This window comes from Zalophus californianus, chromosome 9 (genome assembly GCF_009762305.2).
Source record: "Zalophus californianus isolate mZalCal1 chromosome 9, mZalCal1.pri.v2, whole genome shotgun sequence".
NCBI classification, from domain to species: Eukaryota; Metazoa; Chordata; class Mammalia; order Carnivora; family Otariidae; genus Zalophus; species Zalophus californianus.
Genome location: NC_045603.1, coordinates 105528059 through 105548619, shown reverse-complemented (window position 1 = coordinate 105548619; position 20561 = coordinate 105528059). Strand labels below are relative to the sequence as shown.

At 46.6% G+C, this 20561-nt stretch overlaps 1 protein-coding gene across 2 annotated transcripts in view; it reads left to right on the top strand.

Moving 5' to 3' along the window:
* Positions 1-8720: 8720 nt before the first annotated feature.
* Positions 8721-20561, top strand: part of BID (BH3 interacting domain death agonist) — a 47971-nt gene continuing 36130 nt past the window's right edge. For both annotated transcript variants that reach the window (XR_003520127.2, XM_027595406.2), the window contains exon 1: positions 8721-8848. The gene's annotated coding sequence lies outside the window, so the exon portion shown is untranslated. The remainder of the gene's footprint in view (positions 8849-20561) is intronic.

Sequence of the window (20561 nt, the reverse complement as noted above, 5' to 3'; positions counted from 1 at the left end):
ACCACACTGTTTTGATTACTGTAGCTTTGTAATATAGTTTGAAATCAGGACGCATGATACCTTCAGCTTTGTTCTTCTTTCTCAAGAGTGTTTTGGCTAATCTGGGTCTTTTGTGGTTCCATACAAATTTTAGGATTGTTTTTTCTATTTCTATGAAAAATGCCATTGGAATTTCGATAGAGATTGCATTAAATTTGTAGATTGCTTTGGGTAGTATGGCCATTTTAACAATACTAATTTTTCTAATTCATGACCATAGAATATCTTTCCATTTATTTGTGCCTTCAATACTCTCTAGCTTTCCGTGTTTCGATCTTCTACCTCCTTGGTTAAATTTATTCCTAGGTATTTTATCCCATGTTTTTACATTCTCAAAATGTAAAAAACAAAACTACAAATTTACAAAATAGGAAAAATATAGGAGAATATCTTTGTAAACTGTGGAGAAAAGGACTTCTTAAATTATACTTCAAAAGCACAGACTATAAGGGAAGAAATGTATGAATTTGAGAAGTGTGTTTAATGCAGGATACCATGGAAAAAGTTAACAGGCCAAGAACAGATTGGAAGAAGATATTTATAATGTCTAAAACCAATAAACGGGTGCGCCTGGGTGGCTCAGATGGTTAAGCTCAGGTCGTGATCCCAGGTTCTGGGATCGAGCCCCACATTGGGCTCCTTGCTCAGCAGAGAGCCTGCTTTTCCCATTCTCTCTGCCTGCCACTTCCCCTGCTCATGCTCTCTCTCTCAAATGAATAAAATCTCTTTAAAAAATTAAAAAAATAAAACCAATAAAGGTCTAGAATATCTGAGGAACTCCTGCAAACAAATAAGAAGAGGACGAGAACCCAAGTGGATACATGGACTAAGGAGCTAAACAGGCAAATTATCAGGGAGTGTGGCAGAGACAATGGTGTATGTCCCCATGCCCCCACTGCATCTTCTCTTCCTGGACTTACACACTGTATTTCCTGGCTTCTGCCTCGGTAGCTATGTTGAGATCCTGACAGGCACTCCCACAGGGGATGTGAGTGGGAAGGCTGAGCTCTGAGTCAGTTAGCAGTGAGCTCTGCACACTGTGCCTCTGCATCTGCAAGTGAAGAACCCTTGACAGCAGAGACCCTAGATGGAAAGCTGCTTGGATCCCAGCATCACCTTTGGAGGAGAGCCTCCAAGGAGAGCCACCTGATCCATGGCAGACTGAGCAAGAAATACACCTTTGCGATCTCAAGCTCTTGAGGCCTCCCTGGTTGTTCCTCCAGCACACTTGTTGTGGCAGTCATGGAGGAGTTCTGCTCAGACCTGCCGTCAGCCGAGGGCTTGCTGCTCCTCAGCTGCAGGTCGCCCGTTAGGTAACAGCCTCCAGCTTCATGGCCTCCAGACGCTGCCACAGAGGCCGGGCACTTCCCAAGCGTGAATGAGCGTGGCGGGACGCAGGGTTCTGGCCATTTCTCCTCTAACAGACATTCTTTGCTCTAGAGCTACCTACCTGGCATGGCTGTGACCTTCTCAGATCGGTTCCATGGTCTGTCTGGTTCTCCTTCCTCCCCTGTTTCCTTCTACACGGCTCAGACCTGCCTTGTGATCTGAAGGTTTTTCCTGTTCAATCCTGCTTCTTCCTCTATCTCTCACAGACATGATCTCCCCCGAAAAAACTTCTTGCTGCCCCATTTCAGTGTCTGCTCACTAGAGGATGCAAACTGATACTTATCCTGAACAAGGGTGCTCAAACTCATAGCTTACCATGGAAATGCAAACACAAGATAACAATGAGATATTATTTTATATCCATTAGATTGGCAAAATTAGCAACCTAAATCATGCTAAGTGGTGGTGAGGATGGAGGGAAACAGAAGCAATGGGCCCTCCTGGTGGGAATGTAGAGAAGAGCAACCACTGGGGAGAGTGGCTGCTAGTACTTGGTCACCTTACCCATACGCCCACCCTAAGACCCCAGTACTTCTGTTCCCAGCTACCTGCTAAAAAATTCTCATCCAGACTCGTAGGAACCATACTTGAGGATGTTCATTTGAGTGTTATTTGTTATGACAGCAAGTTGGGAGCAGTCTGGAGTTTTTCTATATGGGGGAGCAGATGGGCAAAATGTGGGGGATTCCCACAGTGGAGTACTCTGTGGCACTTAGAAGTGATACACATAGCAACACAGAGGGATCTTGCAAATACAGCGCTGAGTGAGGAAAAAAATAAAATGAGATCTACCGTAATATGTACAAAACAATAGTATACTTTTTTTTACAAGACTTTATACAAACAAATGATATATAATACATATATCATAAAAGCTACCTCTGAGAGGCAGGTGAAGGAGATGGGAAAGGGAAAAAAAGAAGAAATAAATGAGAAACAACACAGGAGAGGGGACTGATGATGACCATGTGCTAAGAATGAGGCGGCATGATTCGTCCAATGCAGTGCATTTGAGATTTTTTAAAAAGAAGCATAAAAGAAAAACATTCTTTATAAATAAATGACTTTTGGGGCACCTGGGTGGCTCAGTCATTAAGCTCGATCCCAGGGTCCTGGGATCGAGCCCCGCATCGGGCTCCCTGCTCGGCGGGAAGCCTGCTTCTCCCTCTTCCTCTCCCCCTGCTTGTGTTCCCTCTCTCACTGTCTCTCTCTGTCAAATAAATAAATAAAATCTTAAAAATATATATATATAAATAAATGACTTTTTTAAAATTTAAATTCAACTTAATTAACACATACTATATTATTAGTTTCAGAGGTAGAATTTAGTGATTCATCAGTCTCCTATGACACCCCGTGCTCATTGGATCACGTGCCCTCCTTAATGCCCATCACCCAGTTACCCCAGCCCCCCACCCACCTCCCTTCTAGCAACCCTCCATTTGTTTTCTAGAGTTAAAAGTCTCTTACGGTTTGTCTCCCTCTCTGTCTTATTTTATTTTTTCTTCCCTTCCCCTATGTTCTTCTGTTTTGTTTCTTAAATTACACATACGAGTGAATTCATATGATATTTGTCTTTCAAGCTTACATAGTATATCATCAACTGGAGATCTCCTTTTTTGTTTTTAAGTTTATTTATTTAAGTAATCTCTACAACCAACGAGGGAACTTGGGGCTTGAACTCATGACCCCAAGATCAAGAGTCACTTCCGACTGAGCCAGCCAGGCCCCCCCTGGAGATCTGCTTTTTAGCATTAATCAAAGCTCCGGCCGCAGGGTTGGGGAAGGGGAAGCCAGAAGGACTTTGTAAGATGTACCATAGGGAGAGCACTTTATCTTCCTTTCTGTTTCCACACGAGATGGAGCAGATATTATTTGGTTCATTTTCCCCAAACCAATTTTCAACCCTGTTGGCTTCACACAACAATACCCCTGGCATCCTGATGTCAGATAACCAGTAAACTCTATTTTCCAAACTCAGCCTTGAACATGAAAGAGTGTAAAGGGAGCTCTAAACAGAGCTGTCACCATGCCTCTCCCTACCAGGTTGTTGCCGCACACAGGCTTGTGCTGGTGTCTGAAGCTGGAGGGGTCCAGGCCTGCATTTTCCCTTTAGCCTGGATCTAGATGTATGACGTGGCCCAGGGCCAGAGCCTGGAAAGGTCAGGTCATAACAGAGGTTCAGGGAGACCCAATACCAATCTGCCAGAGTCGGCTGTCACCTTGGCCTGTCAGAAACAGCCTGTGAGGGGGGTCTGAAGGGACCCAGGCCTGAGAAGGAGGGCAAGATTTGAATTTTTCTAAAAAAGGGTAAGCTATGCCCTTGACCTTGGAGCAGGATAACGATGTAGTTTTGAATGTAGGTGAGGTCCGGAGCTGATGGTCAAGAAGGAATTCTTGAGACATCTTTGGTGCAAAAAGGTGGTTTTATTAAGGCATGGGGACAGGACCCATGGGCAGAAAGAGCTGCTGCACCGGGGTTGTAAGGGGTGACTTGGGAGTTGTGTGTAAGGAAAAAGGGAGGTTTTCTAAAGAATGTTCATATGCTAAAGAGGACTTAGAAGATACTGGAGTCCTTCCCATCGTCAAGGTTTTTTTTCCCTCTAGTAAGGTATTAACATTAAGACAGTTGGGAGCTTCATGGAGGAACGTTAAACTCTGCCTGCCTCAAGTATTTGTCAATGGGCTGCAGGTTATAAGGACATTTAATTTTATCTACTTTTCCTTCTGAAATTTAGCTTATTGATAAGAATGCTTTTTCCTTGTAAATCACTAAGACATTTGTAAACTGAAGGAGACTCACATCTTGCAGGACTGTGATCTCTATAAGTCAATCATTTGTTTTTCCTTCCCTTAGCTTTAGGGCAACCAGGAGTGACTGAGGAATGCCACACAGATCCCACTTGGGAGTGGGGGTGCGGGCGGGTTGCGGGCTATCAACTTGTGCTTTGTCCTCAGCTTGCCTTCTGCTCCCTCATCAATAAGACAGGTGTGAGACCTCCCCAGGACCAGAAGAGGAAGGTCACCTGGCAAGGAACACAGACAGTAAAAGGGAAAGAAACCCAGCCCCTTCTGATTGGGTACAGGTGACTCATAGGTAGAAGTGGGTGTATGGGTTTGCTCTGGCTGCCGTAACAAAGTACAGCCGACCCGGGGGCATAAACAACAGAAACCAACTTTCTCCTGATTCTGGAGGCCAGAAGTCTAAGATCAAGGTATTGGCTGGGTTGGTTCTTCTGAGGCCTGTCTCCTTGGCTTGTAGATGGCTGCCATCTCCCTGTGTCTCTTCCGTATGGTCCTCCCTCTGTGGGTGTCCGTGTCCTAATTTCTTCCCGTAAAGGTATCAGTCATATTAGATTAGAGTCTACACCTGTGGCCTCATTTAACCCTAACTACCTTTTTAAAGAGCCTGTCTCCAAAAACACTCCCACTGTGAGGGACTAGGAGGTTAGAGCTGCAACAGATGAATTTGAGGACACAATTCAGCCCATAACAATGGGTTTCAGAAATAATCATTTTCAAACAGCATCCCTTCAAGATGTCTTTGAAAATGCCATCTTTCTGCTGCAATAAAGGGAACTTAGGAAGGGGGTTGGGGTTTTGTAGGAGGAGTGGCCCAGCAGCCGGAAGCAACAGTGAGAAGCCTCAGGGAAATTGAAACTGAAGTCAGACTGCTTAGCTTCCTACACCTTTTCATCCAAAACCTCACTGGGTGTTTTGTTTAAGATTTTATTTATTGATTTGAGAGAGAGAGCGAGCATGAGCAGGGGGAGGAGGAGGAACAAAGAGAGGGGGAAGGAAAGGCAAAAAGAGGGGGAGGGAGAAGCAGACTCCCCACTGAGCAGGGAGCCTGATGTGGGGCTTGATCCCAGGACCCTGGGATCATGACCTGAGCCGAAGGCAGACCCTTAACCGACTGAGCCACCCAGGCGCCCCAGGGTGCTGTGTTCTGTCTTCATTACTAAGAGCATCATTCTCTTAGTAGTGAGTTAGAAGGATAAGAAGATGTGTAATGAGTTAGAAGGAGTTAGAAGATAAACAACTTATTTGTGTATTTACAGTTTCATTTTTGAATTAAGGTATCATTTTTACATACGATAAAATTCACCTGTTAGTGTGGAATTCTATGAATGTTGACAAAAGCATACAGTCATGTAACAACCACCACAATGAGCATATAGAAATATTCCATCATTCCAGTCTTCCCTTAGAGTCCCTCCCCTTCCAGTGGCTGGCAGCCACTGCTAGGTTTCCTGACCCTATAGACTTGCCTTTGTGAGAAGCATCATACTCTCTTAATTTACAAAAAATGCTGACAGATTTTAAAGACCAAAGCATAACAGAAGCAGCAAGTTAGAACTGGGGATTGGAGTGGGGAGAAGCTACCCTGAATGCAAGAAGCTAAATAGGAGACACAATGAATTTGGGGGCCAATTGGCACAGATCCCACCCTGCAGGACAAAGTCAGTGACCCCCACAGCATTTAGGATAAGACCTGACTCCTCACCCAGCCTGTCCCCAAGCCTCCCTGCTGTCACCCTGCACCCGCTATCCACCAGCTACCTTGGGCTCCTTCCTGCATTGGCACGGCTTGCTGTAGATGCTTCCCGTGTCCACAACGCTCTGCCTCCTCCTGTCACATCTGCTCCCCTTTTCTTTCAGGCATCAGATGACCCAGCTCCTGAGCCACCCATCGCTCACCTGCCCTCGCAGTGCCCTGTTCAGTCTTCCACACAGCACCTGATACCACCTGCTGTTTTTCTTGTCGACATAGTTATTCTATCTGTTGAGCACCCATGAGTACCAAACACTGTTTTAGGGACCAAGACAAGAATATGAATAAAACAAGTCCCTGTCCTCCTTGTGGAGATTATTTCCCAGTGGGGGGAGACAGTCCAACACAAATGAAGAATTATAGAATATTTCAGGTTGTGAGAGATGCTGTGGAGGAAATGAAGCCAGGGCCAGGGAAAGCACAGAGGCTGTTGGGGCTGAGGCAGAATAACAAGGGGACAGTAGTAGGATTTGAGCTTAAAGAGGGTGCAGCTCGGAGGCTGTTAAAAAAAGCCTTGGGAAACCATCGAGGACTTTAAAGAGTGTAGTGACACCATCTGACATTTTATAAAAGGAGGAAGAATATAGGGAGCCCCTCCCTGTTAGGAAGCTATTGCTATGATAGGGGGATATGGTGGCATGCACCAGGGTGCTGGTGGTGCAGGGGAGAGCCACAGGGATTCATGGAGTTGCTGGGATGCTCACACGCTGCTGATGGAAGTGCAAGCAGGTATAGCCACTTTGAAAAACTGGATGTTGGTAATACAGTTGAACATTCCTCACCCTATGACCCAGCAGTGCCACTCCTAGGTATTATACTCAAGAGAAGTGAAAACATATGTTCACAAAAAGACTAGTAGGAGAATGTTCATGGCGGCACTGCTGTGGCCACCATATTTGGGGATGCATGGATCAGTGAGCAGACACGCATCTTCTGGAGATGGAACACGAGAGTGCTGCCCAGAGCCAGAGCAGCATTTCACAGGACAGAAGACCATGCTAGAGAAGGTGGCTGGAGGCATGGAAAAAATGAAATCATGTTTAGAGTCCTGTGTAGGGAGACAGAGAAGTATATCATCCATTGTTCAAAGTTTAGCAATCAGAAGTGCTGAGCAATCAGGAGAGTTGAGTAGTGTTGAGTTGGGAAGGATTACTAGTTATTTGCATAGGAGTTAGAAGATAAACAACTCCTGATGAGAAGTTTGAACCGGGGAACTGCTCCTTGGGGAGCATGATATAGCCTGGTTGGTCCACATACAGTATGAGAAACACATTTATAGTCCTAGAAACGTACTGGTGCCAGAAGTGACTTATAGCTTAGGTAGGCCAGACTCTGCTGCCCAAATGAAGAGGGTCTGTCCTGGGTGCGGCACACAGCCTCTGCCCCCCTCTGCCCCCTCTGACCCCAGCATGCACTGCATCTGCCTCCCCTGGGAGAAAGTATCGAGCTGAGACTATCCATGTGTCATTTGTACTCTGATCTCAGGCATCCTGTGCCCCCCTCAAAGAGGTCATCCTTGGAGGAAATATATTTATTGGAATGAACCTGTTCTTGCTCAAAATTTCTAGATTGTACCCTCTGACACCTCCTTCAGAGCCAAGTTAAGCTGCACACAAAACCCAGAAATTTCATTTACAGTTAGGTGCAAGTTAAGCTTGGACACTCTTGAAGTGGAAATTGGTATGCTCCATTCTCTCTTTATAGAACTGTGAAATTAACCTCTCTTGCTTTGGCTGCCAGAAACCTCAGAGACAACCCCTTTACAAAATATTACTTGCTATTTATACTTTAATCACTTGAACATGCAGCTCTGGTAAAGAAATCAACTTGAAATACAGATAATGCTACCTAAATTTAACAAACCATTCCATTATGTGATTTTCATTATAATTGTTTTCAATCACTGTAAAATTATTGCCACCATCCTTTCAGAAAAATTGGAAAACACAAAAAAGCAAAAAGTAAAAAAAAAAAAATCACTGTGATTTTTATTATTTTAATGTAACCTTGTGATGATTTTTTGTTGTATTTCCTTCCAATCTTTTTCTTCTTTAAAATTCAGTTTCTAGGGACGCCTTGGTGGCTCAGGTCATGATCCCAGAGTCCTGGATTTGAACCTCATAGCGGGCTCCCTCCCTGCTCAGTGGAGAACCGGCTTCTCCTTCTGCCCCTCCCCCTACTTGTGCTCTCTCTCAAATAAATAAAATCTTTAAAAATATAAAATTCAGTTTATACTACTCTGTTCAGGTGTAGCAACTTCCATAGTCCTATTTGTTTTCTCATGATTTCCACAAAATTGTTTTCCTGATTGTTTTTCTCTTTTGTTGGGAGTCACATGTTTCTGCTTTGGCTGTGCCGTTGTGGCGATATCTGGGCACAGGCACTGGTGAATGGCTTCACGAGGTTATTACCGGGAATCACAACCCCCCGCCCCCCAACCCGGCTACTCCAAGAACAGCTCGTGAGGATTCTGAAAGCCCTTCCCAGCAAGGAACATTAGGAATAATCCCTGCATCGCCGGAATGCGTGACCAACCTCCTCAGATGGCCACCTTGATAGGGACCACGGTCTGAGGGTGGAAGTCCACTGTATCCTCGGCTGATCTGCCAGGCGGGAGTCGCGGTCCCCAGCCGGGCTCTAGGGACCGGGGCTCCCGCACAGCGCGCGGGGGTTTCCCGGTAGGCTCCGGCGGGGGGCGGGCCGGGGGCGGGGTCGGCCGTGGCGGGCGGGAAATAAAGGAAGTGGGAGAGCGGCGGCTGCGTACTGCGCGCGCCCCGGGGACTTTGCCTCCAGCGTGTCTTGTGCGGCTCCCGGCCCCCGGCTCCCCTGCTAGCCACTCGGCCTGCTGCCACGGCCGCTGGGTGGGTGAGTAGCCCCCGCTACCACGCGCGGCCGTCTGCGCTGAGCTGCAAGCTTAGGAGCCCCTGCCTGCCAGGCGCCGGGCTGGCTCAGTGCTCGCCGGCGGCCCGACCCTCTCAGGCACAGTCCCGGACCGCCTGCGCGCGGGAGTGGGGGCCGCCAGGTGCCACCCCGTCCGGAGCGCCCCGTGGGCCCGCGCGGTTAGAGCCTGCCGGCCCTCGGCCCTCGGCCCCCGGCGTCGAGGCAGCCTTTCACCCCGCCTCCCGTCCGCCTGGGCCCCTCCTTGGGTCCTCGCGGCCCAGACATCGCCGGAACGGCCCCGTCGGTGGAAGGGGGATACAGGGGCAGCCTGGGGAGCGGGGCCCGCGCGCGGCCCTCGGATTCTGTCCAGTGGCTAGTGGCCGGAGCGGCCCTCTCCTTGGGTAGGCTAGAAATGGCTTTATTGTGTCCTCTCCGAGCGAGTCTTTGGGTTTGGCCGGCGGCTGGTGGGGCCTCGGCCGGGGTGCGGTGGCGGGGGTGGTGAGTTGAGGACTTAAGACAGTGAGACTAGCGGCTGCCGGTCCAACCTCAGAGGAAAAAAACCGACGGGAAGGGACGAGTTCAGGTCACACATCTGTCTGTTCAGCACCAGATCCAGAACCTAAATCCAGACGCGGACCTTGGATTCTGGTCTCGGGCACTTTTCCCTTCTTACCCCTGCCTCAGGGTGGCCAGAGAGCCTGTCTTAGAACTGTTAGAAATTACATGCATATACTGGCTGGTGGTAGAAATCAGTTTTTTGAATGACTTTGTGACCCCAGGGAACCCTGGGAGAGCCCTAAAGCCCTCAACTACAGAGTGGCTGGGCTGGCAGGGATTTTGCTGGGGTCATGGAGGGACAGTGGTGGTGACAGTGGGGGATGAGCTTGAGGAACACAGGTGAGGCCTTCTGGGATTGGATTGGTCTGGAAGGGGTTGAGGAGCAGGTGAGAAACCCAGCACAAAGCACCCCCACATTTTCAGGCAACTAATTCCACTGCCAAGCCTGCCTGCCCTTCCTGCAAATCTTATCTGTCTGCCCAAGCCTCACTTGGTGGCATCTCAGCTGGTCTCTCTATAGAAGGGAGCTGGGGAAGCTGCTGAAGGATGTGGTTTGTCCACATTCCATCTCCACCCATCTGGGGCAAGTGGCAGGCTCTGAGTTGGGGAAGGCTCTCCTGGGCCTTGGTCTCTGCCTTTTTTTTTTTTTTTTAAGATTTTATTTATTTATTTGACAGAGAGTGTGAGCACTTGGATGTAAGCACAAGCAGGGGGAGCAGCAGAGGGAGAGGGAGAAGCAGGCTCCCCACTGAGCAGGGAGCCAGAAGCAGGGGCTCCATTCCACAACCTGAGCCAAAGGCAAACACTCAACCGACTGAGCCACCCAGGCGCCCCTGGTCTGTGCCATCTTGAGACAGACCTTGAACCAGGGCCCTGAGCATCCACTGGAAGTCATCAGTGACTGTTCCTGGAAGGTAGTCTGGTTTTGGAACTAGAAGGAAAGTGGGAAAGGGACTTCTGGTTTTAAAAGTTGAGGTGGGCAGAGCTCTAGTAAGGCCTTGTTGGGAAGAGAGGATAGATGTCAAGCCTTTCATTGCTGCCGGGCATGTGTGTGTTCTGTCCCTCCTGCCTGCCCAGAGAGAGAAGAGGTACAGGGTCAGCGCCCACAGGAGGCCTTGTGAGGCACTTCATAAGTGGGGTTTAAAGGCAGCCTTCTCATGGGCCTCCTTGAGTACTGAGGTGCCCAGTGCCCATGCGGTGTGGTTCATGAGGGACAGGGTGCTGTCCCATGGGAATGGAGACATAAACTGGCTACTGTCATACATCAGGACGTAGGCTTTAGTGTGTTTGTTGCAAAGAGCTTTGGGAACATGGGGTGGGTTGCTGTTTTTGTCTGAGGAGGTTAGGCCATCTGAAGGGGACTCTGAAGAATGAATAGGATCTTGCCAGTTGAATAAGGTGGGAAAGTGCACTCAGGGCAGTGCAGGAATGCTGGGGGAGGGGTGCCTAGGTGGGGAAGAGGTATCTCTAGGTGGGAATGGGCACTGCATGCCCTCCTCCGAGGCCTCGCCCAGGGAAGCTCACAGCCTTAGCCAACCTGGGGAGACCCATTGGAGGAACTGCAGGTTTCACTCATTGGCAAATGAGAACGGCCTGTCAGGAGTGCTGAGGCCACATGGAGGAGCAAGATATGAGAGGGAGTCTTCCAGGACAAGAGTCTTGGCTTGAGAAGGGCAGTGAATGACATTGGAGCTGTTCTCTTTTTCTCTAGTGCAAGGGACTGTGACAGGAGGTCACCATCATGATCAAGGACTGTGTGTTCCTTGGTGGTAGTGCGCAGGATGCTGGCTCTGGATTCCTAGCTCCTGAGAAGACTCACTCTAGAGCTGTGGCCATTGGAAGTCCTTTCTGTGGTTGTACCTCCGGTGACCATTTGTCAGTCTGGGGCTTGGGAGGGCAGTGCCGCCCTGGATGCCCCCTGAGGCCAGCTATCTACCCTACTGGGCCTCCTATGCATAGGATCCCATTAGCAGCACCTTGGCTGCCACACCTGGCTGGCCACCCCCCAGGCCATACCCGTCCTTGCCCAAAGCCACTGAGGGGTCTGAAAAAGCTAAATGAGGATGGTGATAACATACAGAGCTCGCTGTGGGCCAGACACACACGTAAAGAACTTTATGTGTATTAGTTAGCTCATTTGGACATCACAGTAATCAGAAGCAAGGTTATCATCCTTATTCTTCAGATGGGGGAGCATTAAGTAACTTGCCCAGGGTCACAACTGAGGGAGTCAGACCCTAGAGTCCCAGCTCTCAGTATTACATTACACTGCCTGGATTTCCAGGCTACTCGTCCATTTTCCAAATTCAGCCCATCTACCTCTGCACCTCTACACCAGTTAGACGTGAAGGGGCGAGGAACAGAGAGAATGGCCGTGGCCTTTCTGACTCCCCTCTCCTGCAGGCAGCTAGTGATGTGCGTGGGACAGGATGAAGCTTCAGGGAGCAGTGCCATGCGTGGACCCTCTGGGTGGGATTTTGCCCAGCAGGTTCCCCAGCCTCCCATCCCTGAGGTTCAGTCCTTTCCCTGCCTTCCCCTCCTTCTCTTTCTGCCTGCAGAGGTCAAAATGGGGGAGTTTCAAATGAAAGGCAGACTTGATGATCTGGATGAACCATAAAGCAACCATCGAATGGAAATCGTGGTTGGCTTTTTGTGTCCAGGGTCCTAAAAGCCACCAGCTTAGAAAATGAGGAAGTGGTTTGTTTTAAACTGACCTCTCCCCTTGGTAATCCTATCAGCTTGGTGTTGGGTGTTGGAGACGGGTGCCAGGCGGTGGAGTTTCATCACCCTCTCTGAGTCATAGACCAGGTTTAAAAGGGGGCTGGTTACGTTCAGACACCCAGAGTGGCCGGTTGCCCTCATGGAAGGATGTGGGCTGCACGGAAGTGGGGCTGCCACATGTGAAGAGAGGTGTGCCTTCTGGGTCCAGCGTGTCGGGATCACCATGGACATCCTGGCAGAGCTTTGTGCCTGGGCTTCTGCCTGGTCTGAATGGGCTCCCAAGCCCGCACTTAATAAGCTCCTGCCGTGCTGCTGTCTGTGCTGACCCGTGGGGCAGGTCTGCAGTTGCTGATGTGCCGGCCAGTTTTTGGAGTGCCAAATGTAGCGTAGTGGTGGGAGGTGGGGTGGCTGTCTGAGCTTTTATCTGAGGCCAGCATTGGTGTTGCTGTTTTTCTGTCAGTGGGCATCTGTGCATCTGTAGTTGGTTTCATTTGCATAACTCTATCATTTTAATTCTCAACCGAATTCTGTGAAATTCTGCAGATGTGAAACATCAGTGGTGGGGTGTTTCTCACGGATATCCTCATATTTAGGCAAGTGTTTGGATGGTCACAGCCCTGGGTCCAGGACTGGGCCACGTCCCAGGAGCTTCCGCTTGGATCTCCACACCCTCATGCGCACCCCTCGCCATACCCCTCCCCGGCCAAGCCAAAGCGAAGGGTAAGAATCTCATGAGGCAGGGAGTGCCCTTTTTACAAATAGGGAAAGGGAGGTCACTTGGCAGGTTGAGAGCCAGCTGTGACCCGGGTATCTCCCTCTTTAGAGGATCTCTCTGTGGGCTGGGAATGCATGAGCCTCTTAAATGCTGCTGGGCCCCAGGGACTTAGGGAGTTTGGGGTTTTTCTGGGGTTTTCATCTGTCCAGGGAGAGCCAGCTGAAGTCTGGGGGACTAGTGTTGAGTTAGGGCTTGGGGACAGCAGGAGACATGACCGGAGTAAGGGAGCAGAGGAGGAGGTAGTAGATGGGGGGTGGGGGATAGGGGCTGAGTCAGGAAGGCTGTGGGAGGTGGTGTAGGGTTCCCACCTGGGAGTAAGTGCTGGAGAGTGACCTGGGGCTGAGTAACTCTGGTCCCATGAGCAGTAAACCAGGCCTGAGGTCTGAGGCATTTGTGTGCCTCAGTTTGGGAGAAGGCCAGCTGGGTAAATGAGTCACAGCACCAGCAGCCCCTCTCAGCATTAGTGAGGGTGTTACTTATAATGGATCACCATCTGGGAAGTCAGATCCATATGGGAAGGGCTGGGAGGGGCTTCTGCACTGGCAGGCAGCTCCTTGGAGACAGAAAGGAGGCCGCAGCCTCTGGGGAATCCTGAGCTTTAGGTGCTGACTTCTGGTGAGGGAGGGCACTGTGTTTGGGACTGTCCCTCCTCTTTCTTCTGGGCCCAGACACCTCTATGTATGGTAGCAGGGGTGGGGAGAGGGCAGAGGCTCAGCACCCCCTTGACCCTGGAATCAAGGCAGGCCGTCCTATCGTAGAGGAGGTAAAGGGCCCTTAACTGGAACCTCTTCTCAACTTTCCAGCAGGTATTTCCTCACCCTGTCCTGGAGAGAGGGTAGGGTTAGGGTTGTGAGGTCAGTGGGTTGGTGGGCTGGCAGGCCCCTGGGATTGGGTGACAGCAAGCCTTAAGGAGAATATCATACTTTCTTTGGTCCCCAAATTCCCCACCGTGAGACCAGTTGGCCCCAGGTGTCCATCATGTCTCAAAAAGCCTGGTTTCTCCCAGGGATATCTCCTAGAAACCTTGGTAACATCCAACCTCCCAGACTCTTTCCTGGCCGCCTGGGGAGCTGAGTCCAGAGCCGTTGTTGGTGACAACATCTCACTGGGGTGGTGCTTATCTGTGTGTAAAATGATTGTACTGACTATTTTCACACCCTGCACCATTCCAGATACAGGTTATCATCCCTTTGCCTAGATGAGGAACCAGAACCTGCTAGAACTTGGGAGGTGGGAGGGTTGTTGCTTACCCATGGGAGCCCCTGCCGTGCATACTTGGCTGGCCCACCTTCTCCTCCTGCTCCATTCAGCTGCCCCGCCAGCCAGCCATGCCTCGCTCTGAAGGCCACATGGGAGCAGCCCCCTGGGCAGCGTGATCTGGGGTCTTGGTAACGTCTCTTTTCTTCCCCATGACTAAGCTCTAAGAGGAAGGCAGTTAGGGTTGTAGAGGAGATAGGCAAGGACAAAGGCTGAGCTAGACATTTTGGAGTAGCCTCTGGGATGCCTGTCTTGCCCCACCCCGTGTGCACAGATCTTTCTGAAGGGCCTAGGCAGGGGAGGGCAAGCAGGAGACTCTAGGATGGAGGCCTTTAGCACCCAGGATGGTGGACTTTTGCAGACCTGGGTAGAGCAGTGGACCTGTGTGAGGGGATGGCCTCAGGTACCTGAGAAAGAGGCTCCTGCCTTTTCAGAACATACTTTCTCAGGCTGCCTTTTTTTTAATTTTTTTTTAAAATTTTTTATTATGATGTTAATCATCATACATTACTGGCTGCCTTTTTTTAACCACTTTATTGAGATATTTCACATACCAAATATTCACCCATTTAAAGTGGTTTTTATTGTATTCACAGAGTTGTTTCAACCATCACCACAATCTAATTTCAACAGCCCCAAAAGAAATTCCGTACACATTATTAATCATGCCCTAGTCCCACTGTCTCTGCAGCTCTTGGCACCTAATCCACTGTCTCTTTGGATCTCTGTATTCTGAGAGTTCCCGTAAGTGGGATCATACAAAACATGGCCTTTTGTGCCTCTTTCACTTTGCATGTTTTCGGTCCATCCATGTTGTAACGTGAATCAGACCTTCATTCCTTTTCACGGTCAGATAATATTCCATTGTAATAGAGGTACCACGTTTTGTTTATGCATTCATTAAACATTGAACATTTGGGTTCAATGAACATTTCTACTTTCTAACGATTATGGATAATGCTGCTATGAACATTCATGTACAGGTTTTTCTGTGGGCATATGTTTTCATTTCTCTTAGATATATGCCTAGGAGTAGAATTGCTGGGTCACTTGATAACTGTGTTTAATTGTTTGAGGAGCTGCCAAACTTTCTAAAGGAAGCTGCATCATTTTACATTCCTACCAGCAATGTCTGAGGGGTCCAGTTTCTCCACATCCTTGTTACCACTTGCTTTTATCCATCTTTTTTAGCTTAGCCATCCTAGTGGCTCCATTGTGGTTTTTTTTTTTTTTTTAAGGATTTTATTTATTTATTTGACAAAGAGAGACAGCGAGAGAGGGAACACAGGCAGGGGGAGTGGGAGAGGGAGAAGCAGGTTTCCCGCAGAGCAGGGAGCCTGACGTCCATCCCAGGACGCCAGGATCATGACCTGAGCCAAAGGCAGACAGACACTTAACGACTGAGCCACTCAGGTGCCCCTTCATTGTGGTTTTGATTAGTATTTTTATAATGGCTAATCATGTTGAGCATATTTTCCATGAGCTTATTGGCCATTTGAGTATCTTTTCTGGATCCTGTTCAAATCTTTTTTTTTAATATATTTTTTAAGATTTTATTTATTTATTTGACAGAGACACAGCGAGAGAGGGAACACAAGCAGGGGGAGTGGGAGAGGGAGAAGCAGGCTTCCCGCTGAGCAGGGAGCCTGATTGGCTCGATCCTGGGGGGAGTGGGGAGTGGGTGGGGTTTTGGGCTTGATCCCAGGACCCTGGGACCATGACCTGAGCTGAAGTTAGACACCCAACCACTGAGCCACCCAGGCGCCCCAATCCTGTTCAAATCTTCTGCCCAATTTTTAATCAGGTTGTCTTTTCATTGTTGTTATAAGAATTCTTTGTTGTCAGTCCTTGTCAGATTAATGATTTGCAAATATTTTCCTCCATTCCATGGGTCGTCTTTTCACTTTCTTAGTGGTATCTTTTCAAGCAAAAGAGTTAATTTTCTTTTCCTTTTTTTTTAAGATTTTATTTTTTATTTTTTATTTTTTATTTTAAGATTTTGTTTGTTTATTTGACAGAGAGAGACAGCGAGAGAGGGAACGTAAGCAGGGGGAGTGGGAGAGGGAGATCCCAGCCCGCATGGGGCTCCCTGCTCTGGGGGAAGCCTGCTTCTCCCTCTCCCACTCCCCCTGCTGTGTTCCCTCTCTCATTATCTCTGTCTCTATCAAATAAATAAACAAAATCTTTAAAAAAAAAAGATTTTATTTTTAAGTAATCTCTACACATAACATGGGGCTTGAACTTATAACCCTGAGATCAAGAGTTGCATGCTCTACCCACTGAGCCAGCCAGTTCCTGGGAGTTAATTTTCAAGAAGTCCAGTTTATCTGTTTTTTTTCTTATATTACTTAATTTTGTGGTGTCATATCTAAGAAATCATTGCCTGACCCACGGTCATGAAGTTTTATTCCTGCGTTCTAAGAATTTTATAGTTTTAGCTCTTGGGTTAGTTCTATGATCTATTTTGAGTTAATTTTTGTATATGATATGAGGTAGGGGCTTGTGGATACCCAGTTGGCCCAGCACCATTTGTTGAAAAGACAACTTTTTACCTGGTCTTGCCCCTTTTGTCAATGATCAATTAACCATAAATATTAGAGTTTATTTCTGGACTGTCATTGCTAGTCCACTGATCTTATGTTTATCCTTTGCAATACCGCACTGTCTTGATTAGCTTAGTAGTAAGTTTTGAAATTGGGGAGTGTGAGTCCACCACCTTGTTCTTTTTCAAGATTGCCTGTTCTGTGCCCCTTGCCTTTCCATATGAATTATAGGAGCCATCTGTAACTTTCTGGGAAAAAAAAAAAAAAGCCAGCTTGGAGTCAGAGAGGAATTGCATTAAATCTATAAGTCAGTTTTGGGGAGTATTGCTATCTTAACCATAATAATTCTCCCAATCTATAAGCATCTCACGGCTTTTCATTTATTTAGCTCTTTAGTTTCTTTCAACAGTATTTGTAGTTTTTAGTGTACAAATCTTATGCTACTTTTGTTAACTGTATTCCTAAGTGTTCTCTTTTTCTTGATGCTGTTATAAAGGTAATTGCTTTCTTAATTTCATTTTTGGGTTGTTGATTGCTGATGTATAGAAGTACAATTGATCTTGCAATACTTATGTCCTGTAGCCTTGCTGAACTCACTTATTAGTTCCAGTAGTTTTTTTAGTGGATTCCTTGGGCTTTTCTACATGTAAGATCATGTCAACTCAGTATGTTTTAAAGCTTCTCAGTTGATTCCTGTGTGCCAGGGTTAAAAACCATTGGGTTAGATCAGTGGTCCCATGCCTTGAGATGGAAAGGGGGGAATAGAATCAGAGCACTTGAATTTCTAAGGACTTTTCTTCTGTGTCTGTGGGGAAGAATGAGGAGCTTAGAGAGGGACCAGTATCGTACACTCCAGCTTCCTCCAATCCTGGTAGACCCAGTTGGGCCGGGTGAGTGAAAGTGTGCCTTTTACAGAAATGTGTTTTGGGTGAGAGTGGCAACACCCTCCCTGCTTTGAGTTGTCAGAGCCCGTGGGAAAACTGGTAAGAGTCAACACCCAAAGGAAGAAGTCAGTGGCTTAGGGAAGCCATTGGGGTCCTGTTGGGGACTGAGTAAAGGAGGAAGTCTGGCTCAGAGCCACCCAGGGTTGTCGGAACTGTCTTTCTGGCTCTGCCTTGAACCTATCCACCCCAAGTAACTGGACTTCACCCCACTTGAAGGGAAGGACTTTTTCTTACAGCTCTACACTGTTGGTTTTATTTTCATAAAAGCGGATGTGAGAACTGGCAGACCTTAGAAATCCACATTGTTTAGAAAACTGTTGTATCCTCTTATTAGTTCCTTCATTAATTAGAGAACTAAATGAAATCTCAGACACGTGTCCATTTTAAATTTGTACAAAAGTCACGGTTTCACTTTTTTTTTCTTTTATTTAGCGGTTTGGGAGGTCATCCACTGAAAAGCATGCCCAACGGATTCACATAGTCTTTTCTTTCCTTTTTTTTAAGGTTTTATTTATTTGAGAGAGAGAGCACAAGCAGGGGGATTGGCAGGCAGAGGGAGAAGCAGGCTCTCCGCTGAGCAGGGAGCTTGACATGGGACTGGTTCCCTGAACCCTGGGATCATGACCGGAGCTGAAGGCAGATGCTTAACGACTGAGGCCACCCAGGTTCCTTCACATGGTATTTTCTTACCTGCCAGAGGCAGTAGCTAAGCAGAACTTGTTTCTTGACTTTGCCAAATGTGTGTGTGTCTCCCTCCCTCTCTCTCCTGACTTTGTTTTGTTTTGGTTTCTGGTTTGCACATGCAGATCAATTATTCCCAGTGGTGGCATCAGTGATCAAAGATTTGGGTTTGTGGTCTCACCATGGACAAATGGATTCTCTGTTGAATGAGGGATGACAGAGAGGCTGGATTGTTGGACTTTACTGTGTCCTTAGTCTCTTGAGTTCAGTTTGGTTCAGAATTTTGTGTCCACCAGGAAGAACAACTCTGACATCTGAACCAGTATCTATGTTTAGTCTCAACCTGGAGCTGATGTAGAATTGATGCCACAAGCTCTCTCTGTCTGTAGTTCAGAAAGGCCGTTGCCTCTCATTGTATAAATGTGAAACAAATTTCTTTAATTATTGGGGAGTTAGGCTGTAAAGTATCTTAAGTTGGAGAAACTCTGATCAGCTTGTGGACTTGAATAAATGTCTACGTCAAGTATTTCTAAAATTTCCAGAAAATATGGAGATTGCACTTTCTTTTAAATTTTATTTTTTTAGGTAATCTCTACCCCCAGTCTCTTACCCCCACAATCGCCAAGATTAAGAGTCACGTGCTCCACTGACTGAGCCAGTCAGGCGCCCCAAGGAAATTGCACTCCAAATAATTTAAATGCACTAGACTTAAAAAAAATTCTTACAGAAACAAGCTTTTTTTAAGAATGCAGATTTACATTATTAAGTCTTTGACAAATGAGAATAAATTAATAATTTAGTGTAAAAAAATCTTTTCTCTGATTTATTGGTATTAGATATAATACTGATTATGAACAACATTCAGTAAATCAATATAATAAATTTTATTTTACCTTCCCACCATGCCCAAACTTGTACAGGTAGACCATTACTCTTACATAATGTTTAAGGTTATAAAAAATGTAAATTTGTTTTCAACTAAATTCAGTTAAATTCTGACAGTGTTTTTATTTTAACAGTATTTGAAGATAAAGCTTAAGTAACCTAAAACCTGGGATAATATTAAATTTTGTTAATTAATCGGTAGTCATTGTATACATAGAATACTGAAACACTGATTACTAGGTATAATTTTAAGGTTTTTTTTAATATACTAAAAAGCTTTATCTTTGGCTACTATTAATGTGAGAAAGTATGAAAGGGGTGTGTGGGGGTCTATAGAAAGTTGTGTTATGTATTGTGTTCAGGAGTTGTGCTAGTCTGCTAAAGTGTTCATGAGTGACAGCTCTCAACCCCCTAGTTCTCTGGGAAGTACAAGTTAATTAGTTTGGTTAAAAGTTATACTTAATATGAATGGCAGATAAAAACTTTGTGTATATGCTTTTAATTTTCAAGCAAAAGGGTTTTGTTTTTTTTCCTCAAAGCAGCATTGCTCACACTTTTTTGTCTCTAGATTCTTTTACACATGAAAATTATTGGGGACCCCAAAAGCTTTTGATTAAGTGGGTTTATCTATTATATTTTCTGTGTTTGAAATTAAAACTGAGAAATTTTTAAAGTATTTGTTGATTCATTGGAAAATACCGATGCTTGTTGCTTGTTAACATGAACTTTTAAAAATACTATATTTTATAAAACACTTTTCATGAGAACATTTTCATGTTTCTGCAGATCTGTTTTGTTTTTTTTTTTTAAGATTTTATTTATTTATTTGACAGAGAGAGACACAGCGAGAGAGGGAACACAAGCAGGGGGAGTGGGAGAGGGAGAAGCAGGCTTCCGACAGCAGGGAGCCTGATGCGGGGCTCGATCCCAGGACCCTGGGACCATGACCCGAGCCGAAGGCAGACACTTAATGACTGAGCCACCCAGGCGCCCCTGCAGATCTGTTAAATGACTGAGTCTGAAAAGAAGCTATGAAATATGTCATAGCTTTGGCAAAGTTTGCTTATTTTGATGGTCTTGCTTTCTTGGTTTACTCATTGATGCCTTTACTGCCAAAATGAAAGATTATTCTTTACTTTCCGTGTAATCCAACTGGATAGCAGAGATTCTGTAAAACAATAATTTTTGATACTTTCTGGTAACTTATATTATTGATTGCTTGAAGGGAAAAAACCCTACAAAGAACAAAGGCTCATCACTTCTGAAAGAACTAAGGTTTTGTTAGTTTCATTAACAGCTCTGGTTTCTCAGGTATCCCATGATCCTCACTTAAA